This window comes from Pinus tabuliformis, chromosome 8 (genome assembly GCF_031772625.1).
Source record: "Pinus tabuliformis cultivar Carrire ecotype Pingquan chromosome 8, CPIR1, whole genome shotgun sequence".
NCBI classification, from domain to species: domain Eukaryota; kingdom Viridiplantae; phylum Streptophyta; class Pinopsida; order Pinales; family Pinaceae; genus Pinus; species Pinus tabuliformis.
In genome coordinates this window covers 336743762-336770067 of record NC_142294.1, presented here as the reverse complement: position 1 = coordinate 336770067, position 26306 = coordinate 336743762, and the positions used below count along the sequence as shown (strand labels likewise).

Below are 26306 nucleotides of genomic sequence, written 5' to 3'. Positions count from 1 at the left end.
GGGAAACACTAGTTAAGGCAAAAATATTTGAGTTTGGCTTGCATAATCTTGAAATGTTAAGTGTTGCTTTTGGGGCGAAATTATGTTGGAGGTGATTTATAGAAGGTAATGAATTATGGAAGAGAATATGGTTGAGAAAATATGCTCCTCTTATGTCTCAAGAGGAAAGACATAGATATGATTCAAATATTACTAGTTCAAGCTTATGGATGTTGGAGCAGGAAAACAGGGCATTAGTGAGAAAGAATGCTCTCTTAAAAATAAAGAAGGGACATTTAGCTTTGTTTTTGGAATAATCTCAGGAACAATTGCATTGTTTAAATGATAAACTAAAACTTATTAATTTTAAAGCATTCACAACTAATTTGTGATCAACGTGGGTTAGTGATTATTGGAAGCTATATATTGATTCTACATTTTGGAGGAGGTGGAAATTTATAGAGGATTATCCTTACACTTGATAAGAATTTCCTTGGGAAGTTTTTCAATAGGAACTACAGGAATGATAGATTCATTTTTCTTAAAGTGGAGACATATTGTGATGGGATATTCACCCAATCAGTTTTCTTACTCTTAAATAAGCTTATGTGGTTATTATGGGTCATTTATTTATGGTGAATGATGTTATCTAGAGTAATATCTGGTTTGGAGTCCATTGGAAGAAAATTACTCATTTTCTCTAGTTGGTTGGAAGGCGTAGAATTCTTACCTAGGATTAGGTAAGAAGGAAACGTTATGAAGGACAATCTCTTTTTTTTCTATGTTTTCTGGCTAAAGATAATATGAATCATATATTTATTTTCTATGTATTTGTAAAGGTATGGTGTTTCCTTTATTTTATAGTTAGAATATAAATTCTTAGTCAAGGGAATTTAGTCACTTTGCTGGCTCAATGGAATTATTTGATATCGAAGAACCCTGTGGCTAACAAGGATTGTATTCTAGTCAAAGGATTTATCCTTTGGAATCTATGGAAGGGAAGGGAAAATATAATTTTTATAGAAAATAGAAGAACATGCAAAGAGATTAGAGATATGATTTTTCAAAATACAACAAAAATCCTCCTTATTGTGTCATGGTCAAGTGAACATTAGAAGGTTGATGGTGTAGAGGCAGATATTATGAAAAAATTGAACCTAGATCAATGGATAACCACTCTAAAAAAAGCTACTCTTGGATTCAACTATTTCTTCCAAATATTCTTTCACTCTTCCTCCAAGAGGATTTATTAGATTCAACATTGATGGAGAATATAAAGGTAATCATGGGATAGTTGGTTTTGGAGGGATATTTCGTGATTGTAGCTCAACTACATTGAGAGTCTTTGCTCAGAGTTGTGGTGTGGCTAGTAACAATGTAGAAGAGTTAATGGCATTGGAGAAAGCTATTCAAGTCTTTATTAGTAGTGGTTTTAAATTCTTGCATAATGATGGAGATTCATAGGTTGTAATCTAGTGTGTTTAAAAACGCTTGACTAGAAAACTTACAAGGATGGTAGTGAATATTTGGAGGTTGGAGGGGATAGTGGAAGGCATAAATCTCTTGCTTGGAACTATAGAATATGAAATTGTCTAGCACACTAGGAGAGTAGGAAATAAGGTATATTTTTTTATGGACAATATGGGTTGTCATTTTAGAGATCTAGATATAATGAGACATAGCCTTTTTCCATATTAGAGGATAAATTTGAGTGCATCAAAATTTTTTTGGAGGTAGATAAACTAAACCCCAATGGGAGTGTTAATACGATTTCCAGGGTTACATCAATGAGGGTGCCATTAGCGCACATGGATCCTCCTCAGTTGGGCATGACATGGAGTCATTAATGGAAAGGACAGTTCTCGAACCTCCATTATCAACTTCTTATTGTTGGATTTTTTCATTCAGTGATGTCTTCTCTGGCTCTCAATTATGCTGGTGTGCACTGACCTTAACTTTGTTTCAATGAGTTTTAGTTTAACTGTCACGAGTTTACACCTTCCTTCATTGTTGTTAGGGCATAGATGTGGTTTGCCCATTCTATATATTCTTATGTACGATCCTCAAGTATTGGAATTTCACATTCAGTGATGTCATTTGTGGCTTATACCCATTCTGGTAAGCATCGAGATTCACTTTTTTTGGGCGAATTTTAGCTTTTTTATCATGAGTTTACGTCTTCGTTTTTTTTCTTAAGGCATAACTTTGGTTCACTCATTGTGTGCATTATTTTGTCTGGGCCTTTGGGGAAAATTTATTAGTTCCTTTGTTTAAGTGAGCCTTTGGAGACAAATTCTCAGTTGTTGTGGGTAATTGAGGTAATTTTGGCAAGGTTTTATTGGACTCTAAAATCATTAGTGTTGGTGTGGATAGCTCATGATTTTAATTTTCTGAGTCAATTGTAGTTGGTTCGAAGTGCCTCAATCTCCTCTTTTATTGGGACATTTCAAGGGTCTGGACCTTGTTATAATTTCTTAGTGTCAAATTTGGGTTGTAAAGAGTTTCCATGTTTTTTTCCTAAGCCATGAAACTGAATTGTGTCAAACTTAATAATATTCTAGGTTTTGGTCGAGTGGTGTGATCATTTTGTGATGACATAATTATATTCAGGTTGGAATTTATGGCCTTCCTTATCATTCTTCATCCTCTTTTATAAGTATATTTTACACCACTCATTCTCCTAAGTGTTTATTTGCAATGGTGCTCATTCCTCCAAGATAGAGAATGAGTAGTTGGAGAGATGGTGGAGGTAACACTGGGCACAAAAGGGTTCACCCATTTTCCTATTTTTTTTTCTAGTGCTTTTGAAGTTTTTGCTTTGGAGGTGAGAAAGAAGATACAGGTACTGGAAAGTAAGGAGGTAGGGGATCATCCCTATTACTCGAATTTGAATTGGTGGGAGAGGATACAAAATGGCTTGTAGATCCTAGTAGATTCAAGAAAAGGAGGATTCATTTCATGAGTTCTTTGGAATTAAATCAACAAATAACAACTATGTTTCATGTCATATTCAAGGAAAAACAAGTGGAAAATTATAATATTTTCTCTTAGTTAGAGGACATTAAATGAATGCTTTGAAACTAGAGTTTCTCTTTGGACAATGTCGACTCTCTTTTATGATAGGTGGAAATTTTCTATCTAAGTGATTCATATTCTGGTTATCTCACTAATCTTATGGATGATAGTGTTTAGAAACCTACTCTAATTTCTTCAGATCATAACTAGAACAATGCTCTCAAGTAATTTGTCACTCATATTTGTAAGTGTTCCTCTGTTCTAGTTTATTCTGGGAAGCCTCATGGGGCATTAGCTCATTTTCTTCTCTTCCAAGAGTTGTGGGTCATGTGGTTTTAGTGGTTTTTTATATGCCGATGGTCTTTGCTCAATTTCTGGATGAAATGGATTTACTTACTTTTGAAGTGTCTACAACTAATATGAGGGAAAATTTTGGAACTCCATTGAATTGTATTTGGCCTTAGTTTGGTGGGTGTAGTTATAAATTTGAACCATAGTTGTGTCTCAAGAATGCATATGCAAAATTCTTATTTAATTGGATGCAATTGAATTCTATCTTTTCCTCTTAGCTATAGAATCCTATTTTATTATGTGTTCTTATGGCATGAGGTTTTTGTTTTCTTTTGGTCTTGCACGTTGTTCGTTTTCTATGCATATGGTGAGACCATGTAAAGTTAATATTGGTTTATGGATGTCTTTGTGTCTTTTTCATTCTTAGTGGCACGTGTATTCTCTAGTGCGCAGAACTAGTATGATTTTAGTTTGAATGGACTCCTGGCTTTTTGGTCAAGTGCTTTTAGGTTATTGTAATAGTTTGTCATGTTGTGTGAGCTCTACTCATAATGTGATCAAGGGGGTTGTATGGATATGAGCATGGCTATTATCATTATTTAATACCTATTTTTTTGATATAGAAAACAAAATTATTATATTTACCCAAGAAAAAGGGTATAATAATATACTAATGCTATAATTATAATATACTATTTCTAATTAATTACTTGATAATCAAAGATAAATATCAATAGTCAATTTGTGGTTCTATCATATAACATATATAATACATAGAGTAAATATTAATACTAGTATTGATATTAATCATTATCATTAATAATTTATTATTAATACATTATATTAATGTATATTAATATTATAATGAAAAACCATAAAATTATAAAAATTTATACATGACCTATTTAGGGTTTCTAAGTAACCTTAGATTATTCCGTACTTATTACTACTTGGCATCATCATATTTCTTCAACATTATTATTCTTATGATGAACCTCATCAGTAGTTTTGAAACATTAATAATCCAAAAGTCTCTTGTGATTCATCTAGAAACAGATTCTCAACAAAACTTAGATCGCATAAGCCTCAAACTATAAGATATATGACCCATTTCTAAAAGAAAAATAACATTAGCATAAAGGATAAGAGTTATGACCATACCAATGAGCATGGGGCTAAGAATTATCACCTTAGAAATGAGCATGGGGCCAACACAAACTGCATCTTCCAAATAGTCTTCTATCTTATCAAATATATACCAAAAAGGGTAAGGAATAATGGTTACCCTTTCTTGACTCCAATATTGCATTTAATTTTTTCAGCCAACCCTCATTGTATCTCATCTTGTAATTAATATTCTCATATAGCCTTGCCGCATCAATCCTCAAGTTGAGAGGAAATATTATCTCTTTTAACCTCTTTCATATCTTTGTTATAGGAATGTTATCAAAATGTTTTTTAAAGTGAACAAAATAGCAAAAGTGATGAGTTTTATTATTGTGGAATTCCTAATAAATAATCCTAAGAGTAACAAGATGGTGCATATTTGACGATATCTCCTAATTTTAGTTTGACCTTTAGCTCTTTTACAATGGCTCTCAAGCCAAAGGCTAATATATTTTTTCAAAATAAGCATGTACATCTTCACTAAAATCTGGCTAATCAAAATTGTCTTGTAATTAGAGGGACAAATTGTATCCTTAGTCTTAAATATTGGCACAATAAGTACCGACATCCAAGGCTTGGAGAATACTTCAGTCAAAACACAAACTAATAATTCATTATTATAGACGAAAGATAATTATTGTCGTTGCTTAGCATTGATTTTGTTGACAACATAGTTCTAGTTGGAAAGTTCCAAATCTTGGTGGTCGGTTATTAATTACTTCATGACTTCCCTTCCCCCTTAATACAAAGGCCATGTGGTTGCGTGACAAATTCTTTATCAAAAACTAGACCTTCAAAAAAATAGTCCCATACGCAATTATTTTTTTGAATCTCATGTCCCTCGTTGAAGTAAACATGTTGTGTATGTTTTTGTTAAGATGTTGTCTACAGAGCACATTTTTTATCCTATAGAGGGCCAATACATTACACATGCCATTAATTGGGAACACTTTCCACTGATCCTATGTTTGTCCCTAAGAGTGAGATAATCAACCCCACGAGCAACAAGAATCGTGTAGGCCTTTGAAACAAATTATGTATGTTATATATATAGTGAAAAACTTATATGATGAAGAACTAATCATTAAACAGTGTCATATAATTTAAGATAGTGGTTCTTGATGTACTTCGGTCCCATAATAACGCATCCATTAATTTGATTATGTACGGTCTATTATAAGCTAGTTGTTCTTATTGTAGTTCGTTTCTCTAAGAAACAATAATTACTAATAATCTTTGTGTGTATGTCAGCCTGTTTATGTGAAAAAGGTCAAGTTGTATGATTGACTATTGGAAATATTCAATATCTTGGCTTCTTCGTATATAACCATATAATGCATCTAGCTATGTATTTCAACAAATGGAAGTATGTCAATAAAATCGTTCAGTATATAGACTATTTTTTTAAAGTATTTTAAGAGTCATTAGTCACTATAAATACATTATTGAATGTCAAAAGTGATTGTATCTTCATTGGACGAAGTTATAACTTAGAATGAATGCTTTAGAATGAGTGTAGCCTTTGAGATTTAAGAACTGCATAGAAATGTGTATCAAGACCAAATTAGGTAGACATCGGAGTCCAAAAATACTTTTGTGTGACATCAATATTATTATTTCTGATGTAAACATTAAAGGAGATTGAATGAGCTGAGCATATAAGAGTTCAAAAGTGCACAAAAATATGTATCAACACCATATTAGGTATGCATCACAATCAAAAAGTACTTTTATGTGATTTTAATAATATTATTTCTGATGTAAGAATTAAAAGAGGTTATTACAATTAATGCTTACTTTAAAGTTATCTAGACATTGTTGAGATATTCTTTTAACATCTATATCCAAATTTGAAATACATTAAATCATACAAAACTTATATAACTACATTCTTGACTTTAAGTGAAAATAATAACTAAAATAGTTTTCTTTATACATAAAGTATTTCAATTTCTACAATTATATTTAAAAAATTATATCTACCTCATATGAAATAGATTGTTTTGAAAAGTTCATTTTTTATTTGTTTCTATTCCAGTGTCCCTTCTCCCCGCCTTGCCTTGTCTTTGTTGCATGCATCCCTTGTGAAGAAAATTGATTATTTATTTACCATAATTAGACTTTATATCAGGTTTGTGTTAGTCCAGAGCATACATAACACACAACGGATTTATACTCAGAGACATAGATGGCAATAGCAGAGAATAATTCACGAGACAGACAAATGGAGAAACAACAAGATTACTTAGTCAGAAACAGTGGAATAGATAAAACAGTCACTGGAGAACAAAAATCACTTGGCATTACATAACAGGCTTAGGCCTTGGCTTGCTTTCCTTGGCCAGAGAAATTACAAATTTACAAAGGAAGGAGAAGGATCTAGAATCTTCTATGTGATTCAGATGGAGATCTGGAATGACCTAGAAACCACTGGTAGTGTAGGAGGATCTAGAATCGTCCATGTGATTCTAGAAACTACTGGCAGTGTAGAAGGATTTAGAATCCTGCATGAATTTGGCTTCACACTTAACATTCTCCCACTTGAAGCCAAATAAGAGCGATGAAGTCACACCGAGTCCTACCATGCCTCTACATAACTCATGTTTATTTCGTGGTAGAATCTTAGTGATCATATCAGCATGGTTCCTATCTGTATGGATCTTTTCCAAGGATAATTGTTCTTCCTCCAACACATGCTGGATCCAATGGTACCTTAAGTCAATGTGCTTGGTTTTTGAGTGAAATGTTGTGTTTTTCGCTAAGTGAATGGCACTCTGACTATCACAATATAACACATACTTGTCCTGCTTTATTCCTATATCTCCTAGGAATCGTTCCATCCACAACATCTCTTTACAAGCTTCTGTTGCAGCTATGTACTCTACTTCTGTTGTAGAGAGGGCTACTATTCTTTGTAGCTTTGACACCCAAGATACTGTTGCACCTGCAAATGTATACAAATAACCTATAGTGGACTTTCTGGTATCCATATCTCCAGCCATATCTGCATCTGTAAATCCTTCAAGCATAATCTCATCATAACCAAAACATAAACAATAATGACTAGTACCCTTGAGATACCTTAAAATCCATTTTACTGCTTGCCAATGTTGTTTGCCTGGATTGGTAAGGAACTTGCTCACTACTCTCACTAAATATGCAAGGTCTGGTCATGTGCATACCATGGCATACATTAAGTTGCCAACTGTTGAAGCATAAGGAATCTTGCTCATCTCTTCTTTCTCCTTGTCATTACTAGGAAATAATTCAGTACTCAGCTTGAAGTGGGTTGCAAGTGGTGTACAAACTCGCTTGGCATCCTTCAGATTAAACCTATCAAGCACCTTCCTGATGTGTTTTTCTTGTGACAACCACAACCTTTTGTTTTTAGTATCATGCATAATATGCATGCCCAATATCTGTTGTGCTGGTCCCAAAACCTTCATTGCAAATTTTCTACCCAAATCTTTCTTCAACCTATTGATCTTATTCTTATAATGCCCAACAATCAAGATGTCATCCACATATAACAATAATATGATATACTTTCCTTGATCATACCTCTTGATATAGACACAATCGTCAGCTTCCAACCTCTGAAAACCATGTTCCAACATGAATGAATCAAATTTCTTGTACCATTGTCGAGGTTCCTGTTTCAACCCATAGAGACTCTTCTTCAACCTACAAATAAGGCCTTCTTTTCCTTTTTCTATGAAGCCTTCTCGTTGCTACATATAAATTTGTTCCTCTAATTCAGCATGAAGAAATGCAGTTTTTACATCTCACTGTTCACATTCTAAATCTAAAGCAGCAACTAGACCAAGAATGACTCTAATGGATGAGATTTTAACAACAAGTGAGAAAATTTCAGTGAAGTCCATACCTTCGTTTTGGGCAAAACCTTTCACCGCCAGTCTTGCTTTATACCTCTCCTTCTTTTCGTCACCTTCATGCTTAATCCTGTACACCCATTTGTTTTGTAGAGCCTTTCTACCTTTTGGGAGGTTTACCAACTCCCAAGTTTTATTTTCCTTCAAAGAGTTCATTTCTTCTTCCATTTCTTTCTTCCATTCTTTACTGTGCTCAACTTTACAATTTTCTTGAAAACAATTAGGTTCACCTTCATCAGTCAACAAAATATAGTTTGAAGGAGGATACCTTTGTGAAGGCTTATGAGGCCTAGAAGATCTGCGAACCAACTATGGTGGTGCATTATCAGGTTGAATCTCCTGTAAATGTTCCTGCAAGATTCCTTCTTGTTGTTCATTATTTTCCACTTGTTGTTCTTCATGCTCCTAAATTTGTTGTTCATTTTCTTGTATTGGTGGTATGCTTTCCTGCTGCTCTTCAAACCTGTCAATAACCTTATTAACCTCCAACTCACCTACAGTCCTCTTGAACATTTCTGACTCATTAAATATAACATCCCTACTTCTAATAATTTTATGTTTGATTGGATCCCATACACGATAACCAAAATCTTCATCCACATATCCCAAAAATATGCATTTCATAGATTTATCATCTAGCTTAGTTCTATTTTCTTTTGGAATATGTACGAATGCTTCACATCCAAAGATTTTCAAGTGAGAATAATTCAAATTCTTACCAGTCCAAACTTCTTCAGGGATACCGCCATCCAAGGCTGTAGTTGGAGATCTATTTATGAGGTAACAAGAAGTCCTGACTGCTTCAGCCCAAAAATTCTTCTCCAAACTGGAAGTGGACAACATACTTCGCACCTTTTCCAAAATGGTTCGATTCATCCTTTTTGCGACACCATTTTGTTGAGGAGTACTAGGCACAGTCTTCTCATGCTTTATGCCAAACCTATTACAATATTCCTTAAATGCATTTGAGCAATATTCTCCACCATTATCTGTTCTTAAACACTTCAACAATTTGTTAGTCTCTCTTTCAACAGCAACATGGAATTTTTGAAATATTCCAAACACTTCACTTTTATTTTTCATAGGATATGCCCAAACTTTCCTAGATGCATCATTTATAAATTTTACAAAATATGATGTTCCTCCTATTTATTTTATGTCAATAGGCCCAAACACATCCGAGTGTACCAATTCTAACACATTTGTCTTTCTGTCATGGCCACCTCTAAGGAATGAAACCCTTCTTTGTCTACCATATATACAATGCTCACAAAGATCAAGATTATAGGATTTCAAACCCGGCAATAAATTTTTACCAACAAGGATTTTTAAGCCCTTCTCACTCATGTGACCCAAATGCTTATGCCATAGATCTGCTGAATTTCCTTCGTTTGTGACAGCAATCAAATCTGATTTTCCTATCAGTGGCTTCAATGTGTATAATGTTCCTGTCTTGGGTCCTTTGGCCACGACCAATGCACCTTTGCTAATTTTCCAACCTCTGTTTCCAAAGCTTGTCGAATATCCTTCATCATCTAGTCATCCCATAGACATTAAGCTCATGCACATTTATGGTACATGCCTAACCTGTTTCAACAATATATCTTGTCCATCTTTCATCTTGATCTGGACATCTCCCACTCCAACAATACTGTAAAAATGATTATTTCCCAAATGCACTCTACCATAATCACCAGGATTATATGAAACAAAACTATCTTTGCATGGGGTTACATGGTGAGATGCCCCAGAGTCAAGGATCCAATCAAAGCTACTGCTAAATGTATATACACATGCATACTCTACTGAAACAGTAAACAACACATCACCATCTATGGCTACAACAGTAGTCTCACCTTCATTTGTGCTGGATGACTTGTGATTTGTATTGGACGGTCTATGATCCTTTTGTCCTTTCTTCCAGAATCGACATTCTTTCTAAATGTGCCCGAGTTTGCCACAATGAAAGCAGATGATTCTGCCTCTCCTTGATTTTGATCAGCCTCTCAATCTTGATCGCCCTTGCCGGCCTCGATCCATTCTCCTACCACGATCAGCTAGAGCTAGAGCCTCTCCTCCCTGGTTTTCTGCAGTTGACATGCGTCGCAGCTCCTCATTCATTAAACTGCTGCTGACATCATCGAACTTCACGGTCCCTATACTTGTTGAAGTGCTCGTAGCTACAATTAAATTTTCCCAACTGTCTAGCATAGAACACATTAGCAAAATAGTTCTAATGTCATCATCTAAAATGATTTTAACAGAGGCAAGTTGATTAGTAATAATATTAAATGCATTCAAGTGCTCAGCAACTGAAGCACCCTCCTTCATTTTGAGATTATAAAGCTTCTTCATCAAGAAAATTTTGTTTGATGTTGTGTTCTTCTCATATAGATCATGGAGCTTCTTCCGTAATCCTTCAACCGTCTTTTCTCCGGACACATTGAAATAAACATTCTTTGCTAAATATTGGTGGATTGTTGCAATCACCTTTCTATCTAGCTTATTCCACTCTTCATTTTTCATCGATGAGGGTTTCTTTGTTGTGACCTCAATCAACAAATACTGATCCTTTAAAATCATTATATCCTCCATCTTTGATTTCCATAGGGCAAAATTAGCCCCACTCAACTTCTCCATATCTGCAAGTGGTGTCTCCATTTTCAATCAAATTCACGCCCCAAAACACAAAAACCTCCATTTAAACATAAAACTTTAATTATTACTCTTTAAAATTTAGTAATAATGACCTTCCTCCTTTTAAAATACCCTTTTCAAAATTCCTGCTCCTTTTTAAAATATACTTTTCAAAATTCCAACATATAATCATATATGTTTCATAATAAATACAAAAACATATATAATGTTTTAACCTTTTCACATTTCACACATACATATGTTGGTTTGAGAAAAAAACTTGACGTATACGTGCGAGCTTGATGTAAAAAAAAACTTACAAACACCATGTTTCAACTCCAATCTCGACGGATCTCCACTTTTTCAAACTCCAGCAACACGTTTCAATATAGGTCCACGACCTTGTTTTTCTTGTAGCAATTGTCTTTTAGTTCCAACGTTCCTCAGCTATTTCCTGGACAGATCCTTCAACAGCTCCAGGGGTGACAACCAATGTTTTAATGAACACTGCCAGAGCAAGGCGATGGCACTAAGCGGCTTCCACGGTGAACCTAGCTCTGATACCATTTGTTAGTCCAGAGCATACATAACACACAGCGGATTTATACTCAGAGACATAGACGGCAATAGCAGAGAATAATTCACAGAGATAGACAAATGGAGAAACAACAAGATTACTTAGTTAGAAACAGCGGAATAGATAAAACAATCACTAGAGAACAGAAATCACTTTGCATTACATAACAGGCTTGGGCCTTGGCCAGAGAAATTACAAATTTATAGAGGCAGAAGAAGGATCTAGAATCCTGTATGTGATTTAGATGGAGATCCGGAATGACCTAGAAACCACTGGCAGTGTAGGAGGATCTAGAATCCTGCATGTGATTCTAGAAACTACTGGCAGTGTAGAAGGATTTAGAATCCTACATGAATTTGGCTTCACACTTAACAGTTTCGAATCAACTTATTAGTGATTCTAAAGAATTCTTTATTTACCATAATCAGACTTTATATCATCTTCGGAATCAATTTATTAGCGATTCTGAAGAATTATTTATTTACCATAATCAGACTTTATATCATCTTCAGAATCAACCTATTAGCCACTCAAAATTAGTTTTTATTTACCATAATCAAACTTTAGATCATGTCTCAAATCAACCTATTAGCCATTCTATTCATTGAGTTTTCTGTTACACCAAACTATTAGCCACTTAAAGTGCTTCTTTATTTACCATAATCAAACTTTACATCATGTTTGGAATCAACTTATTAGTCACTCCATTTGTTCTGTTAGTAAACCTCCAAACCATTATCATTACCTTTTGAGTGGTAGAGTGGTAGTTAGTCCACGTGATTGATTCCCAACGAGGTGAGTGTGAAAATCTAACACCCCCTAAAAATAAAATCGTGGAATCGAACCTGGGCCAAGGCTTTGATACCATACAAGTGTGACGGAAAAACCTACAAGCGTTAGTAAACTTCCAAACCATTATCATTACCTTTTTAGTGGCAGAGTGGTAGTTAGTCCACCTGAAGGAGGTGAGTGTGAAAATAAAATAATGTTTTAATGAGGGCAAGAATGAAAGGCACTTTTGGATTAGATTTTTTACTCATAAAGAATTATTGACTTGGGTAAAAAGAATAATTTGGGAAAATTGACATTTTTTCTTGCAAAAATCCTTGGCAATTTTTTCACTAGGTATCATGCCTTGGAGTGTAAAAGCATATATTGTTTTCATCATCAACCTTGTTTTGTAGCAGTTTTGAAACACATTTTCCAACATGGTGTTATCAAGATGGGTAAAAGGATGTAGGAAAAATTTGAAAAGATGGCAGCAAATCAACTCCGTAGAGAGGTCATCCAATTGTAGTTGGTGGTAGATATATTACAAGCACATAATGAAACACTTGAAAATAGGTTGCAAAGATCAGTAGCTGAGAAAATCCACAAGGTTGAACATTTGGAATCAACCATGGAGAAATATTTCCAGATGCTTGCATATGAATTTCAAGAGAAGATTGACCTCCTTGATGACATGTAGGAGGAATTTGAGTCTTTTCCGGACTCAAATGTGAGGAAGAAACTAAAAAATCAAACCAATCAGTAGGTTATGGAGATTAATTTTTTAAAAGAAACAATTCTCAAACAATATCAACTCTTGAAACAAAAATATGACGCATTATCACAAAAAATGATTGAGAAATATGAGTTTATTCAAAAGTTGTAGGAGCCTAAGAAGGAACTTGTATTAGAAGTTTACCGTCTTCAGAAATGTCAGACGAAGAAACTTGATGTTGAGCTACCAAGCTCTCTTTCTTCCACACCTGATGATTTTGAATTCGTGAAGCCTGGCATTGACTCATCACATGCCTTCGTCACACCCAATTTTGAAAACCATACTACTGATCACACCCAATTTTGAAAAGCATACTAATGGTATCAGGTCTCAATTGTTGATAAAAATAATATATACTAGAGGAGGACTTGGGAAGAATGGAAATGGAATTGTTTCTCCTATTAATCCTACATTACAGGCATCACGAGGAGGTCTTGGATATGATCCTGTTGTTTCCTCATCACTTTCATCCAACTGTGAGGTAGTTGAAGAAAATGCTCCTGCTTATTGTGATAAACACATTGATGACATGGCTCCTAATATCATCGTAGATGAAAATGTTGTGGCACTCAACTTTCAGTCTAAAAAAACAAAATATGACCTCTTTGCACATCCTCATCAGAATAAATTACCCCAACATCAACATTCTTGGACAATTACTAGTCCTGCATTAAGATCATTATAGAAGAGACGTGAAAGAATGAATTGTGGACTAGTTCCAATAGTCAGGATCGATAGTGGATGAATTGATGAATGGTCATGAAATCATTTGACCAATGGTTGAAGAATTCATATCATTATGTTGCATTAGTTGTTTGTTGTTGATCGTCACTATTCCCTCAGTTTCGTTTCAATGGGGGATTAGTTAACAATGAAGACTATTGATTCTCACTCCTTCTGCAGTTGTGTTTTACCGAGGGGAATTAGATGGTGACAAATATTGTCCTATTTTGTGTTTGACCTATGTGATGGTGACGATGTTTAGACAACTTCAGGAGTTTTTTTGTATGACATATTACATACTTACAAGAATCATTGGTTTTTTACTGGTTGATGATGTTGCTTCTATTTGAAGCCTTTGTCTTGGTCCTTTACTAGCACATAGTTTCTTTGAAGCATTTTTTGGACATGTTGACAGTGTTTGCTACCTTTGTGCCTCTCTGACAATCTTACTTCAGAAATAGACCAACCTCATTGAGGTTTCATAGATCTCATCTTCAAATTTTTTGTACTTCAACATTTTGTACTTCTTGATTGGAAAAGAACTATGTTCCTTCCAATTAGTGTATCATTATGGGATGTACAATTTCAACTCCATGATAATTTGAGCATTAACATTTTTCTCTTCTTTTTTTAGGCGGCAATTTTTTTTTGCCTATGGGTTTTTCTCTCTTTATCCACTTATGAGAGTTTGTACATGGGTACCTTATCACGCCTCATTGTCTGGATCCATTCGTTGTTTTCTTCTTTACTTACTCCCTATGTTTCTCTTAAGGGGGGGTGTCAGAGTTGTCTTTTCCAACGCTTAATTTCCCTGTAACCTAAGTATGGTGAGTTATAATATCACATAGAGACCTTCAAATGTCTAGTTGTCATAGTTATCCTTATCTGATAGTGGGCCTCCTCCATTGCTATATAATGGAGATCTTCTATGTACTTTCACATAAGTTTTGTGAGTAATATAATACTCTTACAACATTGTGAAACAACATTAAACCATTTCCAACCTCCCTCAAACAATTGTACACACTCAAATGAAAGTAATTCAATCCCCTCTCAACAACAATAAATTAGTTTTTTTAATATCCAAAAATACATAAGTCTAATAATTTTAATAGACTTAATTTTAAAATTATAATAATCATTTATTTGTTTTCCTATACTAAACATCAGTATTAATATTAAATAATTTACATGCAATAATTTCTATTTATGGATCAAATAATGTTATAATTATTCATAATATAATATTTTCACTTTAAATATACTATAAATAAATTTGTAGTAGCCAAATGAGAGATTAAATCATATATATTTCATTGCTTAATTATGAATGATTCATTATATCAAGATAAATTATTGATTATATGAAAAAGAGTTAATAATAAGTAATAGTGTTTATGATAAATAACAAACTGCATTTTGACAGGTCTCATGAGAGTAGCCTTATAACATGATTTAGGAATAAATAATATGCATTAATTATTCTTCTACCCACTAATATCTATGATTATAAATATAAATCCCTTTGGTATATTTAGAGAATGAAATACAATTGGTGGATCGTGTCTATATTTATAATATAAAATATATTTGTTTATATATATATATATATATATTAAATTTTGATTATATAATTTAGCTTTTGTAAAATTTTGTACATTATTTATTTAGATGATAATTTATTTTTTAGTAAATAAAAAAATTTACAAAATATATTATTTATTTTAAATATAAAAGATTATTATTATAATTATTGAGTAAAATTAAAATAATATATTAATTAAAAGTTAATAAAAATTAATTTAAATTTAATCAAAAAATTTAGTTTAATTAGTTTAGTGAATAAGTTTATGTTTAAGCCTCCCAAAATATGTTATAACTGGTCCATTTGTAAGATTTATGAACCAGTTATATTCAGCATAATAATGATAGTATATACATTTTGAAATTTTATTTTTTCATAAACTTTTTCCATTAAAAATAAATAAATGATTTAAAATTAACTAATCATAAATTACATAAATCTATATATCATAATTTCATCGTTACATTAACAATTAATTATAGTAATTTCATTTTTCATAACATTATTTAAAAGATATTATATTCTATTTAAAATTATATATTGAAAATTAGAATTCAAATTTTGTTAATAAAAAAAAATTAATAATTAAGCAAAAAAAAATTGTGGAAATTATATAATAGAAATTTTTTACGGTTACTTGAAATTATGTTTTTACATCACTGTGTATTTAAACTTTTTCCATAATCTAACTTTTCATTTGGTGACCGAAATACTTTGCTTAATTCATTATAAATCACATAAACTTAAATACAAAAATTTCATAATATTATCTAAAAAAATCATATTAATTAAAAAAACACGATATGTGATGTACACAGTTTTATTTAACTGCTTAGCTAGCTTCATCTTGCTCATATTATCAGTTTGCTTGACAAATGTTTAAAACTCCATGATTAACTCCCCAAACCTTTTTAATTTTACATATTAGACGTATAACGTGTTAAATTATACATTTGCTTGCCTATAACGTTTATTAAGGAGAAGAGAAAGTGGAACTTTTTAAATTATACATTCGCTACGGTATAATGTTTATTTTCAAGAATATATTGTTGGCCAGGGATTCTTAGTTGGGTGCGGTTATTCCCTTTCTTAGGTTTAGATCTTACAGGGATATTCCAACTTTTTGGTTTACCAAAAAAGAATAATTAAATTTTTAAAGCCTATCAGACTTCAGTTAAATTTATATAAATTTGTATAAATTACTCAAAATTGTATTCACATTCAAATTATAAACTGTTTATAAGATTTAAAATTAGCCATGTTTCTATTTATTTAATATATTTTGGATATATAATTTATGGGTTGAGTGTACATTTCGACTATACAATAATCTCGGAAACTAATTAATTGAGTGTATATGTCAACCATACACCAATCTAGGAAGCTAATTAGTTGGAGAGAATCTCTCAACCAACTAAGCCTCAATAAACTCTTAAACACTAGCAACAAACTCCTATACATGCAAAGAATAGAAAGTAATAGGAGCAGGAATTATATTTTCCAAGTCACCCCCTTAATCAATAAAAAGTAATCCCAGCAGGAATTATATTTTCCAAGTCACCCCCTTAATCACTACTTGTCTCTATCTCAATCTAGCTACTCCTCATATTTACAAACATGATAAAATAGAATATGCCCATATCCATATAAAAGAAAAACTATCTACATGAATGCATAGGTACCAACCCCTGCAACCAGGAAATATATTTTCCAAGTCAGCCCCTTAGTCACTACTTTTCTCTATTTCAATCTAGTTACTCCTAATATTTACAAACATGATAAAAAAGAATATGCCCACATCTATATAAAAGACAAACTATCTACATGAATGCATAGGTACCAACCCCTATTAGGATGTCCTTCATGTACATGGTTCGGTCAACTATTATATCTACATACCTATACGTGTACTTGTAAGTCCCCCTCTATCATTATCAACCTGGGTTTTCTTGGATTACACTGACCGTGCATTGGGTTTTATAGGCTTACCACAAAACATGCTCAGGGTTTTGTCCATCAAACCTCAAACATGCTACACTAATCTCTGTGAAATTCACTCTCACAAGTGGTTTCTGACCTACCACAAATATGCACTACAAAGTGGTTTCTAACTAACCACAAACCTACACTTACAAAATAGTTTTAAGATTCTCATGAACTTGATGGGATACATATGTCCTCCAAAAATTACAACACAACTTTAAGTACATAATATTACAAACTTTTGAAAGACCATTACAAAACATGATAAACTTACTTACTAATACATATATGTGAAAATTAATACAGCATAATCACCCATCTATTCCACCAATTTAAAAAAAAATTCACTAAATTTTCCATGATCCTTTTATCTCTACCACTGCTCCTTTACCTCTAAGCTCAATAACATTATCTTCAATCATCCAACCACTTACCATAAATCCATTAACGAGCGAACACATGAGCCAATCACTTAATAAAATATCAACTTATTCTTTAACATTGCGATAAAAGAGGCTACCTTAAGAGTGTCCTGTACCCTTAATTGGTGACCACAATTCCCAAAAACATAAAAAAACACCCAAGCACTCCCATTAAAATATCATAATACCTTGTAAATTGTGTCATTTATATCCAACGCGGAATCCAGCGACACAGAGGTTTCAATATTTGGAGAGGTCTTCTCCTTCATACCGTCGAATATTGCTTTTCTACACAGCTTACCACCGATCTGCAACCACACGAACTTAGCAACCCTGGTCCGACTCTTCCACACAGGTCTTCCAACTCTTCAGCAATAATAATCCACAGCACCACTGACAGTGTCTCCACACAGACGTGTGCCAAGCTCGTCCTCCTTATGCACACAGCTTTCCACCTCTGGTTGCGGCTGGCAATGGGTCTTCCACCCACCGGAGACTCCTTTGCACGCAGACTCTTCTCGACAGACTGGTGCGCTTGTGTGCTTCTCCCAACGGCTATTAAAAACACAGCAATCCCTTCCTGACAACTTCACCGTAGAATGCATCAACTTAACCCAATACGGCTCTCCTCACGAGCATTAGCAGGTCAGGTCGTCCACCCCGCAGGATTATTTTATGGACAACAAACTCAGATAAAAGCACACTTTAACACAATACACTGTGAAAACAGATACTATACTCTCTATTTCCCTAGGCTCGGGAGGCCATGCCCATACAATACTAATTTAAATTTGTATAAGATAGTCAAAAATATTATTGAAATCAAAATAATGATATAATATAAATATAACAAAGTTTTTTTTTTTTTAATATTTGAGCTTGATCAGGGTATTAAGCCAAGCCAGTTCTGGATAGTTAGGCCTAATCCAAAGGACTTTTGCAGAAAGGGACCAATTAAACTAAAAATATAAAAAATATATTTAGTAATAATTAATTTATTTTCTGAATTCAAATCCAATTTAATAAATTAACTACTAAAAAATCTATCAACCAACTAAATATCAACAAACTTCCAAACACCAATCCTATACTTCAAAAAACATCACAAAAAAAGAGAAAATTAAATTTTCCAGATACTTCCAAATTGAAAAAACTGTGTATAAGACAATATATAAACGCCAATGTTAAACTAGACGAGTCTTAAATTGATAGTTAAAAGGGGCCGGTGATAATCTATCACGAGATTTTATTTTGTATGCTCAACAATGCTGTAAATCAATTGCAGCGTATTCTCCTTCATGATTTCGGAGGAAGTTCAGGCGACCAATATTTACAACAGGCATGAACGTCAGCGTTCACCGCAGACAAATTAATCGGTGTACAGCACTAAAATACTGCCTGGACCACCGTTGTTTTGCAAGTAATTTTTATCCCGAGCATATATTTATGGGCAACTACGACATCTATATCAACAAAATTTTTCGTTGTGGTGACGGGCCGCACATCCTCAGCTAGTGTCGAATAGTTTATTGATAAAATAAATCCATGAATGAGAAACTCGACACATTCAACAAGAATACATGAACGTAATATTCATCTGAATAAATTTTAAAAAAAATATATTTTTTTCCATCCAATTGACCCACATAATCTCTGGTCGACTAAAATATTATTTATTATTGATCCGAATAAATTTGAATATATATATATATATATTTTCCATCTGAAATGTGTCAGATAATCTGAGACTGATGAGGTATATTTTATAACATATTGCTTTTAAATCGAAACCAGTGAGTAAATGATGATTACCAATGTAGACAACCAATTTGAAATACAAGTCGTGAAGATGGCATAACAAAATCATGAATGTTGGGTTAATTATTAATGAGGCTATATAAATTAGATGATGAATGTTAGGTTAATTATTAATGTAATTATATCAATTAAATGACTACTAGATATTATAACTATTAGATTTTATTTTATAATTAATTTTATATTATTAATATTAAAAACTATAAAAATAAATTAAATTATAATTTTATTTTAAATAATTGTTATTAATTATATATATAATATAGAAAAATTTAATTTAATTTAATAAATATAAATATAATTTATTTTAAATTAAATTGAAAAATAAAAGATATAATTATATTTTAAATAAATTTAAATTTCATATATATTTGAAAAAAAACCGTTCACATCATAATTATTCATAACGAAATTAACATTCGGAAAATCTCATTTCAAAATAAATACTTTGAATATTAAACAAAAAGACGTATCAGGCTTTTTATATATATATATATATATTAAAATTTTATGTTTTACAAACCAAATCTTCTAGTACAGCCATATTAGAACCAATGCAATATATTTATTATAATATGTTTCCATTAAAATGAATTAAGTTTTCTTTGCTATTTGGGCTCAGCTTTTAGTTATTTTTAAAAAATAAAATAAATAAGGAATTATAATTTTATCTTAAATTTTTAGAATACAAATTAAATCTGAAAGGTTGAAGAATTTAATCTATAAAAATAATATAAAAGTTTTAAAATTTAATACTCTAGGAAAAGTTTTATTATAATTGATAATTTAATTGATAATTTTGTGGACTTTAGTTTTAGAGAGTATTTTTATTAAAAATAAAAGTAATTAATTTTTATTAAGTTTTAGTTTTATAGAAAGATTGAGGATAAAAATCATTTTTGGAAAATTAAATCATCAAAAAGTTATCAAAACCTGACCTAGTTTGGCACAATTATGATGATATTTTAATATGGATAGATCATTAAAAACACTTCCTTTCAATACACTAGCTAGCTCTCACTTCGAGTTCTATATTGTATGACGATTAGTGGTGTTATTAATTAACATTGGTTTCCTCCTAAGATATTAAGAGGGTCTGGCTTACCGAAAACAAATCTAAGACATCATATTGGAAGTTATTAACAAAGAAATTGGTAGTTTTTTATTGAGGTGGAGGGATGATTTTTTACTGGCTTAACTATGGAGCTGATTTCTCCTTTAGAGACGGCTTAATTGGTAACTAAAAAGAAATCTAAGACTTTTTATTGGAAGTAATTAATAAAAATATTTGAAAGCTTTCATTTAGGTGGAGGGATCACTTTTTTCTAGCTCAACAACAGCGCGTGATTCTAGGATATAGATATAATCAAACCCATGACTTCTCAATAACAGAGAAGATCACTTCTTGTTGGCTCAATCATAAAGTCTAACTCCAAAATGTCTAAACAATCAAACCCTTGACCTTTTAAGAACAAAAATACTTTTACTATAGAGAATAAACCAATTTAGCTAAACCATCAAACCCTTGACCTTTTAAGAACAAAAATAATAAACCAATTTAGCTAATCCTCATCGCTAATCCCAAATTTTCTTAACGCACCTAATCACATACAAATTTGAGATAAAATAAATTTGGAATAAGATATTTATGTGCTCTATGCAAATATTTCAATGTCTTGTTTCAAAGAAACGATTCCTAGTTATCTACCGCAAGGTTTCGAATTACAGTAATTGAGAATCCATGGCTTTCTAACCCAAGACATCATCGTTATTAATCCCAAATTCTTTCAAAAGATGTAATGTGGATAAAAAAATGCCGTCTCTGCTCACGCATTCTGCGCTTTTATGCGTCGAACAGCGCACTAGAAAAATCTCAACCCAGGTACTCAATATCCTTAATAACGTATGAGTGGACATAGGTAGTCATCTTTAAAGTGAGCCAGAAATTGTGGCCTATCTCGTTTGTTGGTTTTCGAAGGATATTTCACGAACCTATGTAAAGGTTGAAAGATGCATACGGTATACAAATAAATAATTATTAAATATTCTAACTCGGTATATATATATTATCGGCCAGAGGTTAGGTCCAATTAAAACTCCAGCACAATGGGTGGGTGTACTGACTATGGACACTAAATTTGTTCTCTGACGGTTGTTATCCTTCACGCAGCTTTCTATTCCTGATATAAAACTTTATCAGTACTCAACGAATGTCCTCTCATTGTGATAGTTAGCCATTTATCTCTTTGCATATAGAAATCATTGAATGGGCATCTCTTTGAGTCACTAATCGAATCACTACACGTCATATCTGACAGCCCGAACTGGTTTCAAAATCGCACAGGTTTTCACTATTCACTGAACTCGAAACAAACGCAGACTTTCGAAAAATTACTTACGCTAGAACGTCCAGACCAAACGGAAAACCACTGTTGTAATCTGTTCTGGAGCTAAAAGTAAATAAATCTCTGCAGGTTTGAAACTAGGCCCAGTATCATATTTTCACTAAATGAACAATCTGAGTAGGTTTATGTACTAGGTAGTTTCAAAGACTCGCTACATTAGCTGGCTGTTTGTCCTCGCCCACAAAATAAAACCCTCTAATATTCTAGGACTACAGTCTGAAAAATTACGCTGAAATAAGGATGTTTTCAGATTCTCTTTCATGCTATGAGGGAAAATGTTTATGCAACTCATCAACTAATTCAGAGTTATATTCAAGGTCGAACAGACAACGAATTAACGAATAACTGCAATGTTTATTTGCACCAGAGACTTATAATATTGACTTGATAAAGCGCTGTAACTGTTTCCATAAATCAATTGTCTGCAACAGAAAAACAGTTTTTACTTTGTACAACCTTTGCAGTAATCATGAATTTAAGCTCATAAGGATTACAATTGAACTTTCTGGAACATGTAAACATACCTGGGACACCACGCTTCTGCATCTTGTTAGCTTTCCTTGCGATTGTCTCCTTGCATGCTCGCTCGCTGTACCTGAACAGGGTTTTGGGCCCGAACCCCTGAGTAAAAGCGAATAAAAGTATAGTTATAGCTATGCAATAATTAGGTGAAATGCAGGCCCCTGAGTAAAAGCGAATAAAAGTATAGTTATAGCTATGCAAAAATTAGGTGAAATGCAATATGTACATATGGGTAGTTGGGTTGAAATCGAAGGGCCAGTAAAGCGCGCATGCATTTGACTTGTTGTTAGAGGAGTCCCCCGCAACCGAAACTCCACCTTCCAAACCGTCAACTGTTGTGGTAGTTAGATTTTATTATCATCCGAATGGAGACCGCCCTATTCGTCATTATCCATACTTAATTTGACTTACATAAATATCTTAATAATCAGTTTTCATGAAGCGTGATCGCAACAACTCCCCCCCTTTGAGGACTGTCTAACCTTCTCCTAAAAATCATGATGACGATGCGACCTCCGTTTTCCACACACTACTGAGTTTCTTTTGGAATTCACTGGTTCACCTACTCCTCCTTGGTCTCTATACTATTTTAGCGAGAATTATACTAGATGAAGGGACCAGTACTGGAATTTGCCGACAAAATTGTCTCATTTTAGATGTCAAATATTTATCAAAATTCTGGGTTGCCCTATCATAAAAAATACAGTGAACAGTGTGAAAGTTAACACATAAAAAATACAGTGAACAGTGTGAAAGTTAACACATAAAAAATACAGTAAACAGTGCCAAATACGCTGAAATTATTGGAAGTTAGAAACCCTCTTTCCAAATTCCAACCATTAGAGATCGATGAAATCTCTGTTAGGATAAGACCTATTTTGACATGCGAGAGAATTTTAATGAAGAGAAGGTGTGCGAAATGGAGTGATAAGCAGTTTATAAAAATATATATAGTTTAATGCAGCTATGTGTAGCATTAGGATGCCATTACTGCATCTTTTAGCGTCTGACTCTTGGCACTGACTTATACGGAAGAGGATCGTTTGAAAGTGAATGACAACCTAGAGTTATGGGTTCAACGGCTAGTAAACATAATCGTGTAGGGGAGTTCCCTACCAATACTACTGTATTACTCCGCAGTTCTGTGCAGGTATAACAGGATACACAGTTGTACTTGGAATAAGCTAAGTACTCTGACTAAATATATTAAATATACACCTGCTGACATTGACCTTATGACGATGCAACGGTCTTTTTAGCATGATCATATTTTAATAGGTAAATAGAAAAATTACATTTACCAATATGGTTAGGCGTAGCATATATTTAAAGACATTTTAAATAATATCCATTATATTTTTGTATATTTATGATTATTATATTTTATATTAAAATAATATTAAGTTATTTTATAATATTTTATTTAATATTATTTAGTTTTAAATTATTGATAAAAATATTATTAATATTAATTAATAATAACATTTTTAATAGCAATATTTATTTTAGTAAATGTGGTTGATATAAACATAAAGCTTCATTTTTATGTTTGATACAAACTATTCATAAATATATAATAATAATAATAATAATATATTAGATTTTTATAAAATGCAAATAAATAATTACTTCTTTTATTAAAAGATAAATAAATTGTAATATTTGTTTTAGAAAAATGATATATATTTTTATTTTATTTTATTTTATAAGTTATAATAATAATAATTTACTAATAATAATTAATAAATAATCGTTAATTAGTTAATTATGGTTAAACAATAATATTATTTTTTAATTAAATATTATTAAATAATAATATTAATTAATTAAATAAAAAAATTAATTCATTCATTTTTACAAAATAATAATTAATAATGATCATTAATTCTTTATCACAATGTGATGTTGGACCATGGTTGATTGTGGTTGGTCATAGTTGATTTTCATATTGAGACAATCTTTGTCACAAAGTGAAATTTTACTATGGCTGACCATGATTGACTATGATTCACCATGTTTGACCCAAAGGAAAAACAAACGATTGGGAGTAATAGTAAAAACCGAAGATTGACCATGGATGACCATATTTGATTCTATAAAACATTGCTGACCATGATCAACGATCGCTGATCATGGTTGTCCATGATTGTCCATGATTTTTATATGGAGACATTTTTTGTCATAATGCGAGATTTGACCATGGTTTTTTATGGCTTACCATGGTTGACCATGATTGATATTATAAATCCAAGTTAATAATAAACTCAAGCAATTGATATTATGAACCCAATGGAAAAATAAACCCAGGGGATTAATAGTAAAACCCCAAGGATTTATGAACCCAAGGGAATAATATTAAACCCAAGGGGCTAGTATTATAAACCCAACATTGGTAAACCCTAACATAAATATTACAAACACTAAAATAAACATGGTTTATTTTCACGGTGATACAATTCTTGTCATAATGCGACATTCAACCATGGTTGACCATGGTTAACTATGATTGACAATGGTTGAACATGATTGATACTATAAACCTAAGGGAATAATAAACCCAAAGGAATAATAAACCCAAGGGATTATGAATGCGAGGGAATAATATTAAACCGAAGGGAATAATATTATAAACCCGAGGTATAAAAACCCTAAGATAAATATTTAATATATTAAAATAAGCATGGTTGAGCACAACTGATTCTCATATTGAGGCAATCCTTGTCACAATGCAATGGTGGACCATGATTGACCATTGTTGAATAATATTAAATCCTAGGAATATGAACACTTAGATCAATAAACCCAAGTGATTGATATTATAAGCCCAATTGAATAATAAACCTAAGCAATAAAAATTATAAACCCAAGCTATATAGACCCTAACATTAATATTATAAACCCTAAAATAAACATGGTTGACCATGGTTGATTTCCATATAGAGATAATCATTTTCACAATGCAACGTTGGACTATGGTTGAACATGATATTATAAACCCAAAGGAATAATAAGGCCAATGGATTAATACTAAAACCCCAAGGGACTAATATTATAAACCCATCGTATAAAAACCATAAGATAAATATTAAAAATTCTAAAATAAACATGGTTGAGAACAGTTGATTTTCATATTGAGACAATCATTGTCACAATGCAACATTGGCCATTGTTGACCATGGTTGAAAATGGTTGATTATGGTTGACCATTGTTCAATAATATTAAAACCTAGGAATATGAACCCTTATATCAATAAACCTAAGGGATTGATATTATAAGCCCAAGGGAATAATAAACCTACGCGATAAAAATTATAAACCCAAGGTATATAAACACTAACATGAATATTATAAACCCTAAAATAAACATGGTTGACCATGGTTGATTTCCATATAGAGGCAATCCTTGTCACAATGCAATGTTGGACCATGATTGACCATGATTGATTTTCATATTGAAACAATCTTTGTCTGAACACAACGTTGGACCATGGTTAAACATGGTTGATTTCCATATCCATATGGTTTAACAATGGTAAAACATGGTTGGCTATGATTGACGATGGTTTACCATGATTAATATTATAAACCCAATGGATTTATATTATAAAATCAAGGGAATAATAAACCAAAGGGACTAATACTAAAACCCCAAGGGATTATGAAACCAAGGGAATAATATTAAACCCAAGGAACTAATATTATAAACCCAATGTATATAAACCCTAAGATAAATATTATAAACATTA

The 26306-nt window shown here is 32.3% G+C and overlaps 1 long non-coding RNA gene across 2 annotated transcripts in view; it reads right to left on the bottom strand.

Moving 5' to 3' along the window:
- The window catches only part of LOC149235506 (uncharacterized), a 162330-nt gene extending 139614 nt beyond the window's left edge, over positions 1 to 22716 (bottom strand). For both annotated transcript variants that reach the window (XR_016268295.1, XR_016268296.1), the window contains exon 1: positions 22563 to 22716. This is a non-coding gene — a long non-coding RNA (uncharacterized LOC149235506). The remainder of the gene's footprint in view (positions 1 to 22562) is intronic.
- Positions 22717 to 26306: the final 3590 nt, after the last annotated feature.